At 40.5% G+C, this 9248-nt stretch overlaps 1 non-coding gene across 1 annotated transcript; it reads right to left on the reverse strand.

Annotated features, from left to right (window-relative positions):
- Positions 1-5671: 5671 nt before the first annotated feature.
- Positions 5672-5776, reverse strand: LOC129689191 (U6 spliceosomal RNA). Its single transcript, XR_008722059.1, has one exon. It is a non-coding gene; the product is annotated as a U6 spliceosomal RNA (small nuclear RNA).
- Positions 5777-9248: the final 3472 nt, after the last annotated feature.

Consider the following 9248-nt stretch of genomic DNA (forward strand, 5'->3'; position numbering starts at 1 on the left):
GCATCATCCCAAGGGCTGGAGACCAGAATGAATAATGTGGAAAAGAGAGAAAGACAGAGGAGCACTGCCTTCAGGTCTCTCTGTTTCCTGATTGGACACAGTGTGACCAGCCAGCTCATGTCCCCTTTCCCCATGCTTTCTCTGTCATGAGGTGGACTTTATTCCTTGAACCACAAGCCCAAACCTTTCTCCTGGGAAGTCGCTTTTTGTCATACACCTATGTGATCTCTGTGATGAAGAAAGTAACCACTCTTGGTAGTCTTCCTACCTCGGTAAACATCACTCTGTATTCTTCCTACCTCAGTAACTACGATTTTAATTTTATACATCTCTAATTTTATGGACTAACTTTTCGGAAGCAGAAATTGTAAGAGGAAACATATATTTTAATTTTAGTGAGTTTGTCAGATTAATTTCCAAATAATTGCAATAATTCTTTTTTTTTTAATTGCAATAATTCTAATGTCCACTGTTAGGACAAACTTATACAGCATACCATCTTACCCACCTGTCACTCCCAACACATCTTCTGAACTTCTTGATACTTGTTGGGTCAACACAGTGAGAGCCATTCCTGATTTAACAGGCACATCCCTGTTTATCCTGAACCTGTGCTTGCTGCATCTGTCCGGGAACAGCAGGCTTCCCTTTTCTGGTGAGTCTTACACTTTGACTAGCTTTTATCAGGGCTTCTTTATAGAAGCTCTGTGTGTGTGTGTGTGTGTGTGTGTGTGTGTGTGTGTGTGTGTGTGTGTGTGTGAGAGAGAGAGAGAGAGAGAGAGAGAGAAGGGGTGATACAAGAGCTGCTTTGCTCATCTCATATCACTGTTCTGTCTTCTGACTATGCTTATTGTCTCTTACGTTGAATTTCAAACATTCACTGCTTAGTCAAATGTTTCTTTCCTAGGCTCTGCTTTTTGAGTTTCCTGTCTTGCTTGATAAGTCTCCTCAAAGCACACACACTAATACAAATGCCAGAGGCATTTTCCAGGAAAGTAGTATTTTCTCAGGTTTTTTTTCACCTGCCATTCATCTCTCCTTCCCCTGCCGCCCGCCTCCCTTCACTTTTTCTCCTGGTTCTGGGGATCAAACCTAGGTTGTTAGTGCTCCATCATTCAGCTGTACCCCACTTCCTATTGCTACATTTTAATCAGTGTATATGTAGTTGCCACAAGGCTACTTTTTATATAGATGAAAGGAAAGCTGTCTTCTCTTCCCCATCATTGATAGTCAGTCATTCCAGACATGTTTATTTAGATTAAACCTCTTCTCCCTCTGACATGTAGTACTCTATCACATACTCAGTTTCTTTGTTTGTGGATTTTCTACTACATTTTACTTACAGTGGCTTTGTATTTTAAATTTTTTTTCTAAGCTGGGCATAGTAGCACATGCCTTTAATCCCAGCACTTATGAGGCAGAAGCAGGTGGATCTCTGTGGGGTCAAGGCCTGACTAATTTATATAGTAAGTTTCAGAATATCCAGAGCTACATAATGAGACCCTGTCTCAAAGGAAATGTTCTAAGACAGCGTTGGCTTGTACCCCACTTGCCAAAAGCCTCTTTTATTCCACCACTTTTTCTTGGAGATTCTTTGACATTAATTCTTTATAGGAAACATGTTTTTAACTTCTCAAGCCAGGGCCTAAGAGACTGCTGATTTGATCTGGCATCTTTTAAAATTACTGCTGTGTTCTCTTTATCAGTGACTTATAATTCTCAGCAAGGCGGGAGAGAGACCACCATGAGCTGCTAAAGATGGGCAGGTTGTTCCAGTGCTGGGCACAGTGTTAGGTAAAGGGAGCTGCAAGGCAGCAGAGAATCCATTTGTCTCCAAACTATAAGGTGTGACACGCCCAGCTCTAGTTCTTTCATCTCCCAGCAACCCTGTGCCTGAGTCAAAGCTACCTACACACTCCCCCTCTGAGAATAAATCCCATATCCACCCTTAGCAATGTTTTTGGTGCTGCTCTTAGTAGACCTCGCTTTGGAAATGTGTGGCCTCTTCTCCCCTTTGCTGGTGAACCCTAGCCAGAGACAACATCACCTGCCAGCTTATTTGGGGTCTCCTCAGTGACTTCCCTTGAGAGTCATTTCTGAAAGGCTGAAATGTGCTTATGTCTGCATCTCCCTAGGAGTCTCCCACCCTACTCAAATCAGGTTCAAGGTCTTCACAGTGCCAGCAAAACTCCACATGACCTGGTTCATGTCACCTTTCTGATCTTTTATTCTCCTACCCACTGTTCATTCATTCAATAAATATTATAGAGTGCCTACTATGTGCCAAGGCCCCATTGAGACACTTGGATAAAATAATCAATCATTGTTACCCCCCCCACTTGTGTTTTGCACAGGAAAGCCAGGAAATATACAATAGACAAATCATTAATAGTGTTGAAATTTGGGGACCACTGCCTCTGGCCGCCTGTGATTCAGAGACTTCTCATACACTAGACTTCAGTGCTGAAAGTGGGGAAATCTTAGGCAAGCTGGGATAAGTCAGTCATCCTAGAAAAGGGATAAATGTCACTGAGAAAGAAAAATGAGAGAAGGGAATAGGACTGTACAGACTATATGCAAATGTGTGTATGTGTTTGTGTGTGCATGTGTGTGTGCATGCTTGTATGCGTGTGTGCATGTGTTTGGGAGAGAGAAAGACATACGGACAGAGCACTTGGATTGGTGAGAGAAGGCTTGTGTCCTGTTCTCTAGGTTGGTGTGTAAGTTTCCTTAGCATGTATCTGCCTCAGGGTATTCACATTGGCTGTTCTCTCTGACTGAGCTGCTCTTGCTCCCAGAATGTACATGTTTGATGTCTGCCCTACCTTCAAGTCTCTAGAAATGTCCCTGCTGTAGCTGGGTGTGGTTTGAGTATGACATGCAGCAGCTGTGTGTTGAAATTTAATACTCATTGTGAGGTATTAAGACATTAGACACTTAAATATGGTGCTTAAAAGTGGCAATTCTGGGAGGTGATTAAACTTAACAAGGTGTTGGGGTGTTGTTATGGCTGTTCTTGGTTGTCAACTCAACTACATCTGGAATTAACTAAAACTGAAGCAGCTAGGTACACCTCTGATGTGTTCTTTTTCCTTGATTAAATAATTTGAAGTGGGAAGACCTACCTTTAGTATGGATCTTTTGAGTTAGGAAAAGTCACCTTTAATCGGGACACACCTTCTACTGGCAGCCTATATGAAGGACATGGAAAGAGGAAGCTCTCTCTCTTTGTCTGCTTGCCTCTCACTCTTGTTAGCAAGGGCATCCTTTGAACCTACTTCTTCAGGATTCTAGTGTGTGATCTAGACCAGCTGAGACACGCAGCCTGAAAACCTACTGGATTCTTTTCATTTGTAGACAGCCATTGTTGGACTAGCTGGATGACAGCCCATAAGTCATTCTAATGAGTCTCCTTTATATATATATATATACACATACATACATACACACATATGTTCTATTAGCTATGTTCTTCTAGAGCAGCAGTTATCAATCTGTGGGTTGCAACCCTTTTGGGGAGTTCAACAACCCTTTCACAGGATTGTTTCACAGATATCCTGCATATCACATCATGATTCATAATAGTAGCAAAATTACAATTATGAAATAGCAACAAAATAATTGTATGGTTGGGGGTCCTCATGACATGGGGAACTGTATTAAAGACTTGCGGCATTAAGAAGGTAGAGAACCACTGTTCTAGAGGACCCTAACTAATATAGGTGTGTCCACCATGACTGCATCCTGATGGCTTCATAAGGGGGAGAGAAATCAAAATGTGAGCCCTCTCAAGATCCCTGTTTCTGTAACACTACTGTCGTAGACTCCATTTCTTTTCTGCTTTAAGTTCAATGCTCTTCCATTGTCTTCATTTACATAGCTAATAGTTCATCAATTTTGTTAAGAGAAACAACTGTTGGTTTTATGACTTTTTCTGTCTTTTTTTTTTTTTTTGTGTGTGTGTGTGGTTTCAATTTCTGATCAAGTCTTCTATTGTCTTTGGTTAAGTCTGTCCTCTTCCTAGCTTTGTGAGTTGTTCAGTTTTGATTTTCCTTTGAATGCTAGCATTTCTTTCTACATTCTTTCTTCTTAATACTGCGTTTGGCACAATCTATAATTTGGGTATGTGCATCTTTGTTCTCATCTGCTTTCAGATTAGTATTCCAGTTCTCTTATGATTCGCTTCTTTGACCTATAGCTAGGCCACTGAGCCAATCTAGGTGTCTGGTAGAGGAACGGATTAGGGAAATGTGGTACATGCACACAGTAAGAGTCTTTTCTGTCACAAGAAGAATGAACTGACATCATTTACAGGAAAATTGATTCAACTGGGGACAACTGTATTAAGCAAAGCAAGCCAGTCTCAGAAAGACAAAAGCCATTAAGTTCCCTCTTACTTGTGAATGGTAACATAAAAATCACCTTTTTTTCTTTTTATATTAATGAAAGTGGGAAAGAAACTGTCTAGATGGAGGGTGCTAACTGGAGGCAGCAGGGTGGAAAGGGGAGAATGGAGGAACAGGGTTGGGTGGGATGTGCTCAGTACACAATACCTGTAAGAAAATAAAAACAAATAAATTTAAAATGATCTAAACTTGCTAAAAAAAAAAAAAAAAAAAAAAGCAAGTTGCTTAATTGTCACATGTCTGTGAGTCCCTTTTTTTTTTTTTTTCTCTTTTGTCATAGATTCCTAGATGGGTTCCATTGCAGCCAGAGAGGAAATTCCACATGATTTAAATCTTAACTTTGTTTAAAATTGTCTTGTGGCCTCATGTGTGATCCAGCCTAGAGGACACTTCACATGCGTTTGAAAAGAGAGCCCATGCTTTGCAGCTGTTAGATGGCTTGTTCTTATGTGCCTGGGGGAAGCTTGAGGTTTGGAGTTCAGTGGGGGGTGCTGCACTGAAGCAGGTTGTCATGTTGGGTAAGAGATTAGTAGAAGAGTTATGAATGCAATAGACAGACAGATGGTAGGCCATGGGCCCTGAGCAGGTTCAGGTCTATGAGGCAGGGGATGGGGAGTGGGGAGGGTGAGTTTTTTTCTTATAGGTCTCTGGGGAAGGTTTTATGCCAGGTGGTTGATGGATAGTCCAGGCTGTCCCTGACTCCTGGAGACAATGGAGGGGCTCTTGTTTACTTATTTGCTCATCCAGTTATGATTATTACTAGACTCATAAAAAGAGTCACTTTCTTTTTCTCTTTGGTATTGTTTCTTTAATTGATAGGATCTTCTTGGTCTAGAGTACAGCTTTTTGTGGCAAAGCTTCTATTTTTTTATTCCTCTTTAAGTGTCTACATTTCTTTTTCTGTTTGTTCTGTGGGTGAAGCTACAGCTTCCCACCTCGTTCATTTAACTGAGTTTCTGATACTCCTGTCTTATGTCATCAGCATCTATGGACTCTGTTGTGTTGTTTATTCTCTTGTTCTGTTAGTAGTTTGTGTGTTTGGTTGCTTATTTGTTTTGAAAGGACTGTCAACATTTAGGGTAATAAAACTCTACTGGCTTCATTATTTTAAAATTTATTTAATTCTGTCCCTTACTATTTTTATCCTTTCGGCTTACTTTATGCTTTCTTCCTAGTTTGTGGTAGAAGGTATAATGCTTAATGGTGGGGTGCTCTTTGCTAATGTGTGCAGTTAAAGCTATAAATTCTTTTCTTTTCATTTTTTTCAAAATATGGAATTCTTCACAAATTTTCATATCATCCTTGCTCAGGGTCCATGCTAATCTTTTCTGTCTCATTCTAATTTTGGCCTGTGTACTTCCAAAGAGAACACAGCTACAAATTCTTACATTAAATCTTGTGTAAAAGGTTGTCACATCCTTAAATTTTGGAGTGCAACATTTGCTATGGTTTGACATATTTTTAATGTTCTTTTTTTATTTCCCTTTGCCTATGAATAATGAAGAAACGTATTGCTTTATTTATAAACAGTTTAATTTTCCACATACATTGTTACTGGCTTCTAATTAAGTTCCCCCCCCCCCCAGAGAAAATAATTTTTGGGTTTTCTTTTGAAGTATTTTAAAATTTACTGAGGTTGTTTTAGGTCTCAGGAAATGATCCTGTGGGTGACTGGTCTATATGGACTAGGGAAATATATGTACTCTGTACCTGTCTCCTGAATGAGTTGGAAAATGACAACTAGACCTCACTGGTTGATAGTGGTTGATAGACCTCACATGTGCCTGAGGGGAGAGCACATGCTTTGCAGCTGTTAGATGGCTTCTTCTTATGTGCCTGGGGGAAGCTCTCAGGTTTGGAGTTCAATGGGTGTGTGTGTGTGTGTGTGTGTGTGTGTGTGTGTGTGTGTGCGCTGCACTGAGGCAGGTTGTCATGTTGGGTAAGAGATTAGTAGAAGAGTTACTAGTGTGATAGACAGACAGACAGATGGTAGCCCATGGGCTCTGAGCAGAGTTCAGGCCCATGAGGCAGTGGGGCTCACATGGCAGGGTGTGTGTATGTGTGTGTGTGTCTGCCTTTACTCATTTTCTCACCTAATTATCTTGTGCATTAAGATTTCCAACTCTCTTTGATCCACTTGGACTTTAGTTTTGTGCAGGGTGATAAGTATGGATCTCTTTGCATTTTTCTACATGTAGACATCCAGTTAGACCAGCACCATTTTTTGAAGATGCTGTCTTTTTTCCATTGTATGGTTGGCTTCTTTGTCAAAAATCAAGTATCCGTAGGTGTGTGGGTTTACTTCTGGGTCTTCTACTTGATTCCATTGATTCACCATTCTGTTTCTATGCCAGTACCATGCAGTTTTTATTACTATTGCTCTGTAGTACAGCTTGAGATCAGGGATGGAGATACCTCCAGACGATCTGTTGTTGTACAGGATCGTTTTGGCAATTCTGGGTTTTTTGTTTCTCCATATGAAGTTGAGAATTTTTCTTCCAAGGTCTCTTAATAATTGTGTTGTTATTTTGATGGAAATTGCATTGAATCTATAGATTGCTTTTGGCAGGATGGCCATTTTTACTATGTTAATCCTACTGATCCATGAGCATGGGAGATCTTTCCATTTTTGATATCTTCAATTTCTTCAGAGATTTGAAAATTTTTTTCAAATAGGTCTTTCACTTGCTTGGTTAGAGTCAAATCAAGGTACTTTATGTTGTTTGTGACTATTGTAAAGAGTGTAATTTTCTTAACACAAAACCAGACACACTAAATCTGTTAGAAGAAAAAGTGGGGAAGAGCCTTGAACTCATTGGCACAGGAGACAACTTCCTGAATAGCACAGGCTCTAAGATCAACAATCAATAAATGGAACCTTATGAAACTGAAAAGCTTCTGTAAAGCAAAAGACACTGTCTTCAAAACAAAACGACAGCCTACAGACTGGGAAAGGATCTTCACCAACCCTATATCTGACAGAGGGCTAATATCCAGAATATATAAAGAACTAAAGAAGTTAAAAAATAACAAATCAAGTAATCCAATTAAAAAATGGGGTACAGAGCTAAATAGAGAATTCTCTACAGAGGAATATCAAATGGCAGAGAAACACTTAAAGAAAAGCTCAACATCCTTAGTCATAGGGAAATGCAATTCAAAATGACCCTGAGATTTCACCTTACACCCATCAGAATGGCTAAGATAAAAAACTCAAGTGACGATACATGCTGGAGAGGATGTGGAGAAAGGGGAACCCTCCTCCATTGCTGGTGGGAATGTAAACTTGTACAACCACATGGAAATCAATCTGGTGCTTTCTCAGACAATTAGGAATAGTGCTATCTCAAGATCCAGCTATACTAATCCTAGGCATATATCCAAAATATGCTCAAGCATACACCAAGGACATTTGCTTAACCATGTTCGTAGCAGCTTTATTCTTAATAGACAGAACCTGGAAACAACCTAGATGTCCCTCAACTGAGAAATGGTTACACAAAATGTGGTACATTTACACAACGGAATACTACTCAGCAATTAAAAACAAGGAAATCATGAAATTTGCAGGCAAAAGGTGGGAACTAGAAATGGTCATCCTAAGTGAGGTGCCCCAGAAGCAGAAAGACACACATAGTACATACTCACTTATAAGTGGATATTAGACATATAATATAGGATAAACATAATAAAATCTGTACACCTAAAGAAGCTAAACAAAAAGGAAGACCCTGGGTAAGATGATCAATCCTCACTCAGAAAGACAAAAGGGATGGACACCAGAAGAAGAATTAAACAGGAAACAGGACAGGAGCCTCTGAAACAGGATGAAGGGCCTTTGAAAGACTCAAAAGACCCAGCAGGGTATCAAAGCAGATGCTGAGGCTCATAACCAAACTTTGGGCAGAGTGCAGGGAATCTTATGAAAGAAGGAGGTGATAGAAAGACGTGGAGGGGACAGGAGCTCCACAAGGAGAGCAACAGAACCAAAAATTCTGGGCACAGGGGTCTCTTCTGAGACTAATACTCCAATCAAGGACCATGCATGGAGATAACCTAAAACCCCTGCACAGATGTAGCCCATGGCATCTCAGTATCCAAGTGGGTTTCCTAGTAAGGGGAACAGGAACTATCTCTGACATGAACTCAGTAGCTGACTCTTTGATCACCTCCCCCTGAGGGGGAGCAGCCTTACCAGGCCACAAAGGAAGACATGCAGCCTGTCCTGATGAGACCTGATAGGTTAGGGTCAGATGGAAGGGGAGGAGGACCTTTTCTATCAGTGGACTTGGAGAGGGGCATGGGAGGAGATGAGGGAGGAAGGGTTAGATTGGGAGGGAATGAAGGATTGTGCTACAGCTGGAATACAAAGTGAATAAACTGTAATTAATATAAAAAAAGATTTCCAACTCTCATTAGATTTTGCGTTTTTTTTTTTTTTTTTTTTTTCCTTTCAGTGTTGTCAGGCTTTCATTCTAAATATCTGTTGACTTTTGCAGCATTCTGACTTTCGGTGGAATGTCTTTCTTCTCTGGGGATATTCAGTATAGTTCTCTATGTCCTCTTCTCCACCATCTTGGATTTCTCTTAATTTTCTTTTTTTTTTTTCTGGTTTACAGTGTTCCTTTCATGGTGGCAGTTTTCTCCCAAGTGTGTGGCCCTTCATATTTAAAGAACAAAGCACAGGAAAGTAGATGGAGGCATGTGTGTATGGGTGGGGTTGCTCTGGAGCCTAGGGAGAGGGATCTGGTTCTGCTGCCTTGACCAGCTGTGTGACGACTTGCAGCAGAATTGTGTTCTCTTGGGTCACGGTTGGAATTCTTTTAGTCTTCCTGGTTGCCC

This window comes from Psammomys obesus, unplaced genomic scaffold (assembly GCF_907164565.1).
Source record: "Psammomys obesus unplaced genomic scaffold, mPsaObe1.curated_primary_1811, whole genome shotgun sequence".
In the NCBI taxonomy this organism is placed as follows: Eukaryota; Metazoa; Chordata; class Mammalia; order Rodentia; family Muridae; genus Psammomys; species Psammomys obesus.